The following is a 14,583-nucleotide window of genomic DNA, read 5'->3' as shown; positions in this document are numbered from 1 at the left end:
AGCAGACTGCCTTGCTGCACCAGTCAAAAAAGCATGTCTCCCTGATGTTTTCCAACAGGCAAAACTGAGTTACCAGCACGACAATCAGAATGTGCTAGGTCTGATTCGATAGTTCCAGCTAACATGGAGTCAGGCTCGAGCCATTGTGAACAACTGTCCCAACTGCCAGCTCCAGGCCATGCCATCGTTGGGCATGGGAGTAAATGCCCGGGGCCTTGGCAGCTGTGAGGTATGGCAGACAGACATCACACATATTCAGAGTTTTGGTCGCCTTGAATGCGTTCATGTATGCATGGACACATTCTCAGGTGCATTGTATGCCCCTGCTTATATAGGACAAAAGGCTGCTCATGCCAAATAGCACCTAGTGCAAGCTTTTTCAGTATTGGGGGTGCCAAAAACAATTAAAACAGATAATGGCCCAGCATATAAATCCAAGGAGTTTCTGGAATTTCTCCAGCAGTGGGGAGTGGAACATAAAACTGGCATCGCCCACTCCCCCACAGGTCAAGCTGTGGTCGAGCATGCACACCAGACGCTCAAACAGGTATTGAAAAAACAGAACACTTCAGCTCCGTTGATGTCTCCATGGGAGAAGCTGTGCAAAGCCATGTTTACCAACAATTTTCTGAACTGTTCATTTGAAAACATGAGTCCACCTGTTGTGCGTCACTTTAACAGTGGCAATCAGTTCAAATTGTCTCAGCATCTCCCAGACTTGATTAGTGTCTTGGTTTGACAAGACAGGAGTCTGTGAAGAAGGGCAAAAGCCTCCTGTGCAATGGAGAAGGTAAACCCCCTCCCTCTGAATTACTAGGATTTTTAAATTAAAGGGCTCTCGGGCAAAGATATGGGAATGGGAATAACAATTCTTTACTAAGAGAAAACTAGATAACAATTTAAAAAGGCAAATGCAATCAGTACAAACAAAACTAGTGATAAAGTCCACAACCTGAGGATTCGGGGTGTTGGTAGCAGTCCGGTTGAAATGATAGCTGCTCCTCTTGCAGTGGCGGATGAATTGCAGCTGAAGTGGTGATCTTTAGAAGGGTATATTTTTCTCTGAAGATCTGGTGGCAGTTGGGCCGGTCTTCCTCTGTGCCGGGGCTGCCTCCGAGCTCTGCCGCCGCCGCCTCACCGCACTCCGGCTGCTTCTCTGGGAGTCCTGCCGAAGGAGCTGCTTCTCTGGGAATCCCGCCGAAGGAGCCGCTTCTCTCAGGAATCTTGCCGAAGGAGCTGCTTCTCTGGGAATCCCGCAAAGAGAGCGAGCTGCTCTGTCCCCCAAAAAGGTACCACTTTATACAATAAAAGAGTGCTTGGCTTCCCCCTCTGGGTGGAGCATCTCACAATGGGATGGTGTTACGTTACCAGCCCTGCAGTGAATCAGTCAATGGCCCATTAGCAAACCAATACCTCTTCCGAGCAAACCATTGTTCTTGGAAGAGATAACAAACCTGCCCAACCTCCAACAGATGGCAAATAGAATACAAGCTTATCTTACAAACCAGGACAATTAGGGATCCAGAAACTTGGGAAACCAAGGGTACCTATGAAGTTGTAACCTGGGGTCGTGGCTATGTGTGTGTAGCTACTCCCTCAGGCCCTCGGTGGATTCCCCAGAAGTAGGTGAAACCTTTTGTCCCCAAGAATCCTGGTCAGACAGAAGGGGACAAGAAGCAAGTAGGTGATGCTTCAAAGAGAAGACGCCGCCAAATGGAAGAAGATAAATTTTCCTAAGCGTGAATTCCTTCTGGAAGAAACAGAAATATTTACATGTTCTTAAAATGTTTGTTTTTCCCTTTTAGAGAAAACTTACCTCCCACTCAACCCTGTGATGAACCCCATCCAAGTTGTCATTCTGCTCCTGCTGAAAAGAACTGTTTAAGGGCTGGGGATTCACGGGGTGGTGGACATCTATTGTTAGATCAATTTTGTTACTCCTTGTTATTCTGTTCCTTGTAACTTTGGCGTTCGGGATCCTGCGTCACTTGTTTTTCAAAGCTATCAAGTGTCTCATACCTTCTACCTCAGAAGTCAACCATATAGAGTTGGCAAACCTGAGGAGGTCTGACTACACCACCAACTGTAGGTGGTGGGAAACCCATACTCAGGGTTGAATCGAGCCCAGTGAATTCCAGTAACCTTGTTTAAAAAATAAGGTGGTGGTGTTACATTGTGCTCATGGGCATTCTATTCCCCCTTCCCCGGGACCCCTGTGACTCTGATCAAGATAACCCTGGACCCCTCCTTCCTGCCCTGACAGGGTTGGCAGAGTGCCAAGAAGCCCTCCCTGTCCAAAGCCTAGATAAACCCCTGACATTTCCTGTTCTTCCTCTTTTGCCTTGCTCTTTCCCTTGGACATCACAGAATAAAGAGCGCTGGACAAATTACATTGGGATAAGAGCCTCTTTTGGAAATCTTTGCCATCCCCTGATAATCCTCCCCTCAAATATAAATGCTTAGTTCATTTTGTTAACTTAAGTGAACACCAAAAATCTCTGTTTCAGCGAGAGGTAATCATGTGGTCCTTGCAGAGATCTTCAGACCCAGGTATCTCCAAGGTGGCATCCTTTGAACTTTGTTTTTCTGCAATTGAAATCCAACAGAGATTAAAATTTTAACCACTAGGACAAGCGTGTATTGGAGTATAGAGTCATTGGGGCACACACAAGCACATCATCCACGTAGTGAAGGATGATGGCGTCCTTTCTCTCTGCATGTACTGAAGACAGTAGTGATGCTACATACTGTCAGCATATGAAAGGACTGGATTTTAGACCTTGGGGCAAAACATTCCAGTGGATAGCGTTTCATTGGGGCTTCTCGATTTATGGTAGGAACCGAGAATGTAACCATCAGGGCATCTTCAGGGTGCAATGGAATTTGGAGAAACAGTCCTTTATATCTAATACAGCTAATTGCCAGTCTTGAGGGAGCATTGCTGGACTAGGCGTCCCTGGTTGGAGTGAACCCATGTCCTCTACAATTTTGCTTATTTCTCTGAGATCATGGATCAATCTCCACTCGTCCTTCCCAGGTTTCTTTATTACAAAGACTGGGAAATTCCAAGGGCTGTCTGTCTCTTGCAGGTGTCTTTGAGCTAACTGCTCCTCCACAAGTTTCTCAAGTGCCTGGAGTTTCTCACTACTCAAAGGCCACTGTGCTACCCACTTTGGGGTGTTATCCAACCACTTTAGCTTGTGGGCAGGGTACGCCACAGTGGCTACTTCCAAAAATCCTGGGGTGTCTTTGGAATGATTAACTGGACTCCCCATTGGGACATGGTGTCTCTCCCCCACAGAGGAGCCTTATAGTCTGCCACAAATGGGCGAACACTTGCCAATTTCCCATCAGGTCCCTCAGTTTGCACAACATTTTTTGAAATCTTTGCTAATGTGGTTCCTCCTATGCCCTGAAGTTTGCCTGCCACAGGTTGCAATTCCCAGTGTGGTGGCCACATGGTTTTAGGTATCACCATGATGTCTGCGCCTGTGTCCAGAACCCCTTCCACCTGAAGGTGCTCTGACCCATGTGCTAGGTTGCATGCCATCGAGGGTTTATCCTCTCCCACCACCTCTTCCCAGTAGACTTCTGGTGATTTTCCTTCTACTGTTATTTCTACTGGGATGGGAACAGCTTGGGCCAGAATTTGCCCTTTTTCTAGGTAAAAAGGAGGGTGTGAGCAGCGTGCCAACAGCATAAGGCTTGATATTTCCCCCTTAGTTGTCATGGGAACTATTTCAGTCTCTTAAGGTGTGTGTGCTGTATCTCCAGTGACAAAATACTCACTGTCCCGTTCCATTTGGTACGCCTGCCGGTCCTGTGAGCTGTTTGACAGGTCCACTATAATGACTTCCCAATCAGTGGATCTGAAATGAAACCCTTTGGTAGTCACTAGGCGAGGTCTGCCTAGCGGCTGCCAAACCTTCTTAGTTGTACATTTGACATTTTTATTTTTCTTCCTCCCCCCACCATGAGTTCTGTTCTCCCCCTTATTTTTTAAGAGAGATACATTTTCCCGTGTTGGTCCCACTATATTTATATCTTTCACGTAGTTGTTTTAGCAGCGGGCACGCGCTGTGCACTCAGTTTTTTTGTTTGTTGAACTTTCTCTGTTTCTGGTTTTGAGGACAGTTTCCGGCAAAGTGTCCTGGTTTCTTGCAACGCAGGCAGATGATGTGCTGCAGCTGGTCTCATGATATTGGTTGTCTCCTTGGACCTGGTGCGGCCGGAGCAGCAGGCTGTAGTTCTGCAGATGTTGTATACCTGTCAGGGGTATCGAGCAGCTCTGCTCTTCTGGTGCAGGCATCAATCATCTGAGCGAGACTAAGTGCTGGGTCGAGAGGAAGGCTGAGGCTAATTCTATGACAGGTCTCATTCGCATTCCTCTGAGCCATTTCTTTAATCAACTCTGTACTGTAGGGTCCTGCACCTGTCTTTCGACTTGGGTTCTCAAACGATCCACAAACTGCAAAAAACTCTCTGAAAGAAACTGTTTAATGTTAAGATAGCTGCCCTTAGCCTCAGTTGCAGGTAATTGATACAATGTTTTTTCTGCAGCATTACAGATTTTTTCCAAAACCGACCTAGATAGCAGTCGGGTTTGTTTTTGTGGGCAGTGCAATTCTCCTGTGCCGCATAGATGATGTATTGTAATAGGATTACCATCATTGTCCATGGTGTCACTGGGTGTTTGTTGTATTTCTTGTAAAACTGCTGTTAAAGCTAACTTCCATTTATTTTCCCATATCTCATATTCAGAAGGTGTTAGTAAGCATTTAAATAAATCAGTGATATCTTTTGGTACCATCTCATTTGAATTAAAGGTTGCCCTTATCATGCCTTCAAAAATTTCATTGGTTCTTCCAAATTCTCTCTGTATTTTACAAATCTCTGTTTTGTCTCTATATGGTAGTGATTGATATGTCCCGCTACCGTTTCTTCTACCTAAATATACAACAGGTGCTACAGATGGTATTAGTTCATTTCCAATGTCCATAGAGACAGGGGTGTTTGCCCCCGCCACCCTCTGGGTCCTGGTGAGAAGCAGCTCGCCCCCCCTTCCCGGGCTGTCGGTGCCGCGGGGGGAACCCCAGCCCCGCCGGTGCTGTGGGCTGAGCTCGGCTGCCCTGCTCCCGCACCGTCCGGGCTGGGAGCTCTGCCGGGGCCGGCCACGCCCCCATTCCCGTGGCAACCCAGGAGGCTGTGATAAGGAGCGTGGGGTGGAGCTGCCGGAGGCCAGAAGGGATTGGGGGAGGGGTGGGGGGCTGGGGGAAGGAAAGGGTTGTGAGGGGGAGGAGTGAGAACATGGCAGTCACTATTATGCTGCCGCGGGTATTTCAGAGACACTGCTACATCTTCAGGGCTCTGGGTAGAAAACTTTTCGGTTTTGAAGAAATCCGGACTATATTTCTCAGAATAACCAGGTGTTACAGGGGGGTACAGGGTGGGTAAAGCGATATCAGGGCTGGCATATTGAGGAGGTGGGTAGGGGGGTGAAAAGGGGTTATTCGGACTGTTAGTCTGTGTCTGTATGCTTTTTTCTGCTTCTAAAATCTGTTTTCGAGCTTGTAAAAATATCAGAATAAATAGCGAAGCTTTATGTTCACCATTTTCGACCTTTAAAGTTAATATCTGTCCAATCTGGTCCCCAAATGAAAGCGAATTCATTTTCTGCACAGTAACGTTTGGTATTTCTGTTGTTAGCCAGCATACAAAACGCAGTAGAAGCTTATTTGGGAATGCTACATTGTTTAAAATATTGTTAAGGTGTTTTAGTGTGCTCTTTTGTTCAACCGATACTTTTGCACCCATTATTTTAATCGTATCGATGGTCTATCATCCACCAGACTTTGTAACAGCACGAATTGTTTGAATTCCCGCCGTCAGCACGGGAATCTGCGCGGGGGCGGGGGCGCTCGTCGCGCCGCCGCCGGAACGTCTCCTGCTCTTTTTTCTCGGCTTTCCTGGGGCAGGGGGGTTCCCCGCCGCTGTGCCAGAGTTCCAGACCCCCTCCCGTCACTTCCCCACCCCGGGAACGCGGGTACTCTCGGTCAGAGAGGCTCCGCTCTGCCACACACCAGCCCGCCCGTTCCTAGCTACGCGCACTGGCTTTTAGCTTGGCCTGCGCAGGCAGATTCCCACAGTTACTATGGTAACCCCTCCCAGCTAGACGCGCACCCGGGAAAACGCGATCGAAGGAGTTTACCAATCCTGTGAACCGTGGGGTCGTGCGTGAATTCGTCTGAGGGTCCCCTCTCCAGCCAGCTCACCTGGGGTACTCAGGCGAGGTCCCGACTTTTGCCTGTCACTCACAGCCTTTAAAGGTAGCTAGAGTAACAGGGAAGTTGACTGTCCCAAAGAGCTTTTGAGATCCTTTGAAATAGGATCTCCAGCTCCTGCGTGGGCTTTTCCACCCGCGTTTGGGACCAACTGACGTTTCTCCCCTCTCAGCCCCTAAACTATCAGGCTAGCCCAGAGATATGAGGCTTTGAGGGGAGGAACATCAGGAGAAGGGCAAAGATATCCAAAAGAGGCTCTCACCCCGATGTAGTTGTCCAGCTCCTTTTACTGCATGGTCCGAGGGAAGAGCGGGGGAAAGAGAGCGAACAGGAAGGGACATCGCCTTATCTAGGCTCTGGACAAGGAGGGCTCTTTTGACTCTGCCAACCCTGTTGGGGCAGGAAGGAGGGTTCCAGGTTTATCTGATCAGTGTCACAGGGGTCCTGGGAAATGGGGAAACATGGCCTGAGTGCACTGTAACATAGGGATATTATGGGGAGACATACAAGGTTCTAATGTCCCATCCTTTATTCGTCCTTCTATTACTGGCTTCAAACCTTCCCATCCTTCTAAGGATATAGGATACTGACGTACACCTCTGTCTCAGTCGTGACCCTTATGGGGGCCAAGTTTTAAAACTCTAGCTGTCATTTTCACTTCTTCTGGTATAACCCCAATTCCTAGTTTCACCTGTCTCTTCCTAACAAGTTGCTACCTGCCCCAGGGACCAATAAGACATCCCCCATCCAAATTTTAGTTTCTCCCTCAATTACCACATCTTTAATGACAGGAACTGTGAAACTCTCTCCTTTTGCCCCATTACTTTTACAGTGTCCTTACTTACACTATAACCTTTTGGAATATTTAATAGGCAGGTTATTTCTGGCCCTGTGTCTACCACAAATTCCCTTTTTTCTTCTTGGGGGATCCACTTTTAAAGTTATCACAGGCTCCAGATGGTATTTGTCTCCCAGAAAATAGAGCCTATGACTTCCCTATTCCTCCTCTGTGCTAATCTCTTGAAAGATTTTTAGATCTTTTTTCCATGCAGGGCAATGTCTTCTATAATGTACTTCGACTGTACAGTAAAAACAGATATTTCTAGAATGGTCCAGAGATTTGGTTTGTATTGGAGTTCTGTTTGTTTCCTTTCCCCTGTTTATTCTACCCTCATGTCTAGGAGTCGTGTCTGGGGGTTTTAGATTCTTCTAGAAATTATTTTCTCGCATAATGGTTGTGAAAAACTGCATTGACTTGTTTGTTCATCAAGAGTGTGAAATTAGGGTAGAGGAAAAGGGTGGGGGTCAGGGCATGGAATATGCAGGCTTGGGAAAGGCTGGTAACCGCAAGCAAATATTGTGAAGCGATGTAATGACTATATATATATATATATATATATATAAGAAAGATCTTGAAGGATTTGCTGGAACTGATAACCGCAGCAGAAGGAGACCCCACTTGTGAAATCAACTGTTGCAAGCCTGGTACAATGCAGAGGAGATAGGAATGCAAAGCAGAAAAGTATAAAAAAAGGGACTGAAGAGAGGGAGGGGTGTCAGCCCTTGGGGAGCGTGGACTCCTCGTCTGCAACCAGCGCTGTTTGCTTGCTATTGCTTGCTGTAATTAATAAAATTATTAATTGATCTTAAAAGGCTGAATCAAATTATTCACCTCAATTTATAACAATTTGGTGCCGTGACTCGGATCGAAACACCCGGAGAGGGGGCCTCGCTAAGGAGGCGCCCCACTGCCTTTGCTTTAACAGTGGCCTTATGGGGACACTCCTCCCCGGACTCCGACCGACGAACCTAAAATCCGATAGCAAGCAAAGAACTGCCGGCGACTCCCTTAATCTTTGTGCATGAAGCCCTGGGCGAAGACACCGGATGGTGTAAGTATTTTCCGAAGGACCTGGTGTCCGGAGGAGGCCTGTTCTGGGAGAACGGGACCGCTCGGTCGGGGGTCGGGGATCCTGGAGTGTGACGAGTGTGGTGTATGAGAGGGGGGCCAGCAGCTCGGACTCCCCAAGCAAGTGCGGACCTCATAGTAGTGCGGTTCCCATATCCGGCGACGGACTGGGCCATGAATTGAGGGAAGCAAGTGTGTGTGTGTTAGAAGGCACTCCAGAAGATGGGTCAGAGGAAAAGCAAGCCTGTTGAACCCATGGGTGGGGGAATCCCTGTAAAACTTCCCCATATTCCAGAGGATAGTCCATTAGGCTTAATGATTAAATATTGGAATGCCTTTCCTTCTAGGAAGGGAAAAGATAAAGTAAAAATAGCTCATTACTGCATGGAAGTTTGGGGGGGGGGGAAACAAATAAGAGGGGATCAGTTATATTGGCCGGTATTTGGGTCTTTTGAGGATTGGATCTGTCAGGCCTTAAATATTTATGTTAATTCAAAAGAACCCTTTAATTTAGAAGAAAGTGAATATGCAGCCCTCTGGATAAGAGGAGAGACAAGGGCAAAATTATTTGCTCTCAATATCGAGAGGAAGAAAAAGAGGTCAAAAGAAATTGAATTACCCCCAGGTATCCCCCCTCCCTATATGCCGCCACCACCACCACCTCTTCCATTGCCACCTCCACCACCACAACCTTTATACCCCCCCCTCCCGGAACCTTCGCTAGTAGACCACCTGGGTCCCTCGGCACCCACTCAAGAATTATCGGAGGATGAGGGACCGGAAGGTGAAAGGTTGGAGGAAAATATCCCTGAGGGTTCTTGGCGAGTAACCCGAAGCCAGACCTGAAAAAAGGGAAAGCAAGAATTGGGTATATTTCCCCTTAGTGAGCATGGAATGGGAATGGTGCCTAACCCAAATGCAGCGCAACCAGGACAGCCTGCCCAGATTCTAGGAATAGGGTACATATCTGTCCCATTAAACTCAGGGGATGTTAGGGAATTTTAAAAGGAAATGGGACATTTGTTAGAAGATCCTTTAGGGGTGGCGGAGCGGTTGGATCAATTTTTGGGACCTAATATTTATACTTGGGAGGAGATGCAATCCATGTTAGGGATTTTGTTTTCTGCAGAAGAAAGGATAATGATTAGGGAAACGGGCATGAGAATCTGGGATGATGAACATCAGCAGGGACCATTCGCAGATACTAAATGGCCCCTACAGAATCCCCAGTGGAATAATCAAGACACGTTACACCGTACCCATATGGGCAATTTGCGAAATATAATAATACGGGGAATAAGGAAGTCTGTCCCTCGTGGACAGAATGTACAAAAGGCATTCAAGGAACAACAGAAAAAGGATGAAGATCCAACTGAGTGGTTGGAGAGGCTGAGAAAAGCCTTTCAGTTATATTCAGGAGTGGACCCTAACACTCCTGAAGGGGAGACACTGTTGAAAGTTCATTTTGTGGTAAACTCGTGGGTGGATATTCGAAAGAAGTTGGAAAAGTTAGAAGGGTGGCAAGCAAGGGGGCTGGATGAGTTACTGCGGGAGGCTCAGAAGGTTTATGTTAGGAGGGAGGATGAGAACTACAAGAAGCAGTCTAAGATTATGTTAGCAGCTGTAAGGGAAGGACAGAGGCAATCTCCCCAAAGAAGGGGTGGTGGCCACCCAGGAGGTTTGAGGGGAGCTGGTTGACAGGTGCATGAAGGAAGACAAGGTGGAGGAGATAGGATTGTTTGCTTTTACTGAGGGAAAAAGGGACATATGAAGCGGGAATGCCGACAAAGTATGGCTGATGAAGAGCAGTTTAAGGAAGATTAGGGGTGTCAGGGGCTCTATCTGCTGGGGACAAGAGAAAGAACAGAGCCCCTGGTAAAATTAAAAATAGGTCCCCAGCAGCAAGAATATGAGTTCCTTGTGGACTCAGGGGCGGAAAGATCGACCGTCCAGACCCTTCCCCAAGGGTGTAAGGTTTCATCTGAAATAATACAGGTGATTGGAGCCAAAGGGGAACCCTTTGGAGTACCTGTAATCAAGGATGTACTCTTAGAAAGTAACTCCAAATTAGGAATTGGATCGTTTTTATTAGTTCCAGAAGCAGATTATAATTTACTGGGAAGGGATTTGATGACTGAATTGGGAATAGGGATAGAGATTAGTAAGGGAGAACTGACAGTAAAATTGTGTCCTCTCTGGGCTGAGGATGAGAGAAAGATTAATCCAGAGGTTTGGTACACCCCTGATAGCGTAGGAAAATTAAATATTGAACCCTTTGAAGTAACTATTAGGAACCCGGAGATACCTGTCAGAATTAGGCAATATCCTATATCTAAGGAGGGGAGGCAAGGACTGAAACCAGAAATAGAAAGGCTTTTAGAAAAGGGACTTTTAGAACCATGTATGTCCCCTTTTAATACCCCCATCTTACCAGTAAAGAAACCCAATGGTAGTTATAGATTAGTACATGATTTACGGGAAATTAACAAAAGGACAGTTGAAAGGTTCCCGGTGGTAGCAAACCCACATACCCTTTTAAGTCAACTTGGCCCAGAAAACCAGTGGTATAGTGTAATAGATCTCAAAGGTGCCTTCTGGGCTTGTCCCCTTAAGGAAACTTCTAGAGATTATTTTGCTTTTGAATGGGAAGATCCGGATACACATAGAAAACAACAATTGAGATGGACAGTCCTTCCCCAGGGATTTACAGAATCCCCAAATCTGTTTGGACAAGCTTTGGAACAAATACTAGCAGGTTATTCTTTAGGGGAAGGGACGGTGTTACTACAATATGTGGATGATTTATTAATTGCAGGGATAGAGGAAGAAAAAGTAAGGGAAGGAAGTATAAAACTCCAAAATTATTTAAGCCTTAAGGGACTTAAAGTCTCTAAGTCGAAACTGCAGTTTGTAGAAGAAGAGGTCAAATATCTCAGGCATTGGTTAATGAGGGGAACCAAGAAATTGGGCATTGGTGGAGTTTTGCAACAGAAGGCTGACAAATGGATAAAGGATGCCAGACTCCTAAAGTATGAAGGCATCCTAGTCTCCTCTCCTAAGTTAAGTATAGAAACAACGGGCCTGCAAAACCCGGCCCAGTTTTTATATGGAGAACCAATTACAGAACTAACACATGATTGCCTCCAACAGATAGAGGAACAAACAAAAATAAGGCCGGATCTTGAGGAAGAATACCTAGAGGAAGGGACTCGATTGTATGTAGATGGGTCCTCTCGAGTTCTGGAAGGGAAAAGGAAATCTGGGTATGCTATAATAGATGGGAAAACATTTAAGACAGTAGAATCTGGTCCCCTTAGCCCCAGCTGGTCAGCCCAAGCATGCGAATTATATGTGGTGCTTAGGGCTCTAAATTTATTGGAAGGAAAAGGTGGGACTATTTTTACTGATTCTAAATATGCCTATGGAGTAGTTCATACTTTTGGATAATCTGGGAAGAAAGGGGACTTATTAACTCACAGGGAAAGGGGCTGGTACATAAAGAATTGATTCGGCAGGTATTACAAGCTTTGAGAGGGCCAGAGAAAATAGCCATTGTCCATGTAAAAGGACATCAAGCAGGGATTGGAAATTCGATACAAGGAAAGAATTTGGCGGACCAGGAAGCAAAACGAGCAGCCCTGATGAATCTAAAGCCATGGACAGGGCTTGTCACAAGGAGAGAGGATTGCTCCACTTGTGGAGCTGACTTAGAAATCCACCGTGTTGGGCTTGCTGGAAAGACTATGGGATAGACTCAATAAAATGTGCCTGTGATACCCCTTGAAAGAAACATTGCTGGTTTCATGGACCTATTGATTACATACTAGCCTTCACTGTGCAAGAAAAGGAGAAATTAGGCCAGATGGGGATAAGAGAAAAAGAGGGAGGCAAGTGGGTATTGCCCAACGGGCGGGAAGTAGTCCCAAAAGGGATGGCAATGAGGGTCCTACAAGCAATCCATGAGAAAACCCACTGGGGTACGCAAGCCTTGGTTGATCAATTTGCTATAAAATATATTTGTATAGGAGTCTATAACCTTGCAAAACAGGTAACTCAACAGTGTTTAACTTGTCAAAAAGTGAATAAACAACAACTGAGAGAAAGACCAATGGGCGGCAGGGAGCTAGCACAAAGACCCTTCTCACACATACAAGTAGATTTTACAGAATTACCAAAAGTGGGGAGATATAAATATTTATTGGTACTGGTAGACCATTTAACCCATTACGTGGAAGCCTATCCTACTGCCCGAGCCACCTCAAATACCGTAGTAAAAGTATTACTAGAACAAATTATTCCCCGATATGGATTAATTGAATATTTAGATTCAAAAGTTTCCTGGATGCACTCCTTTTGTGTATATTTTCCACCAATCCTCAGACTTGAAACTAATCCACTGATTTTCCAATTCCCCTAATTTTAACACGATTTCGGTTAACTTTCGTTCAGCCTTATAGCATTCTGCACAGACCCCAGTTGGCGGCCTCCCCTTTTGGCAATGGACCCACCACTGTTCTTGGCAAACATTACATGCAAAGCACACAAAAGGATAACAATCACAATCTACCTTATTACAAATTATCAAATAATCACTAACAAGCGGGTAGTTATATCCCTTTTGTTCCCCTTTGTGATCAACTTGAATGATACACATAGAGGTCATCGGTTTTTCTTAATGGTAACCTTCAAATCCCCAGGCAGGCTGGTCACTTTCCACCAGTCATCTGTGGTGACCGGAACTTTAATTCGACTGGCATGCGTCCACCCCTTCTCGGCTGTCCGTATCGCAGTTCCTTTAGGAGTCTGGCATCCGTTATCTATTTGTCAGCCTTCTGTTGCAAAACTCCACGAATGTTATGCGGAGATAAGACTTTTAGCTCACTTCCAAAGGTTATCTTCCCAGCTTCCTCTACAAGAAGAGCAGCGGCCACTATCGCCTGCAAGCATGTGGGCCATCCCTGTTTAAACTGATCGAGGAGTTTGGAGAGATATGCCACTGGTTTCTTTTTCCCAGCCCAATCCTGAGCTAATACACCATATGCTACTCCTTCATTTACATTAATAAATAAGTAAAATGATCTCTTCAAATCTGGAATGCTAGGGACTGGAGCATTGACTATTTCAGTTTTCATGCTTCTATTTGATCTTCATCATTGGTGCTCCATTTCAATAACCCATCACTAGTTAATTTTTCATATAAAAATTTAACTTTTCCACTAAAATTTTCGATCCATTGTTGGCAATACCCGAAGAGTCCCAGTAACTGTCGGACTTGTCTTTTGTTCCGTGGGGCCTGTAGGGAGAGTATTCCCTGAATTCTATCGGTGTCCAATTTCTTGGTTCCCCTCATTAACCAATGCCTGAGATATTTGACCTCTTCTTCTACAAACTGCAGTTTCGACTTAGAGACTTTAAGTCCCTTAAGGCTTAAATAATTTTGGAGTTTTATACTTCCTTCCCTTACTTTTTCTTCCTCTATCCCTGCAATTAATAAATCATCCACATATTGTAGTAACACCGTCCCTTCCCCTAAAGAATAACCTGCTAGTATTTGTTCCAAAGCTTGTCCAAACAGATTTGGGGATTCTGTAAATCCCTGGGGAAGGACTGTCCATCTCAATTGTTGTTTTCTATGTGTATCCGGATCTTCCCATTCAAAAGCAAAATAATCTCTAGAAGTTTCCTTAAGGGGACAAGCCCAGAAGGCACCTTTGAGATCTATTACACTATACCACTGGTTTTCTGGGCCAAGTTGACTTAAAAGGGTATGTGGGTTTGCTACCACCGGGAACCTTTCAACTGTCCTTTTGTTAATTTCCCGTAAATCATGTACTAATCTATAACTACCATTGGGTTTCTTTACTGGTAAGATGGGGGTATTAAAAGGGGACATACATGGTTCTAAAAGTCCCTTTTCTAAAAGCCTTTCTATTTCTGGTTTCAGTCCTTGCCTCCCCTCCTTAGATATAGGATATTGCCTAATTCTGACAGGTATCTCCGGGTTCCTAATAGTTACTTCAAAGGGTTCAATATTTAATTTTCCTACGCTATCAGGGGTGTACCAAACCTCTGGATTAATCTTTCTCTCATCCTCAGCCCAGAGAGGACACAATTTTACTGTCAGTTCTCCCTTACTAATCTCTATCCCTATTCCCAATTCAGTCATCAAATCCCTTCCCAGTAAATTATAATCTGCTTCTGGAACTAATAAAAACGATCCAATTCCTAATTTGGAGTTACTTTCTAAGAGTACATCCTTGATTACAGGTACTCCAAAGGGTTCCCCTTTGGCTCCAATCACCTGTATTATTTCAGATGAAACCTTACACCCTTGGGGAAGGGTCTGGACGGTCGATCTTTCCGCCCCTGAGTCCACAAGGAACTCATATTCTT

This window comes from Lonchura striata, chromosome W (genome assembly GCF_050655825.1).
Source record: "Lonchura striata isolate lonStrDom1 chromosome W, ASM5065582v1, whole genome shotgun sequence".
Taxonomy (NCBI): domain Eukaryota; kingdom Metazoa; phylum Chordata; class Aves; order Passeriformes; family Estrildidae; genus Lonchura; species Lonchura striata.
The sequence above is the reverse complement of the archived record's forward strand: the minus strand, read 5'-3'. Positions refer to the sequence as shown.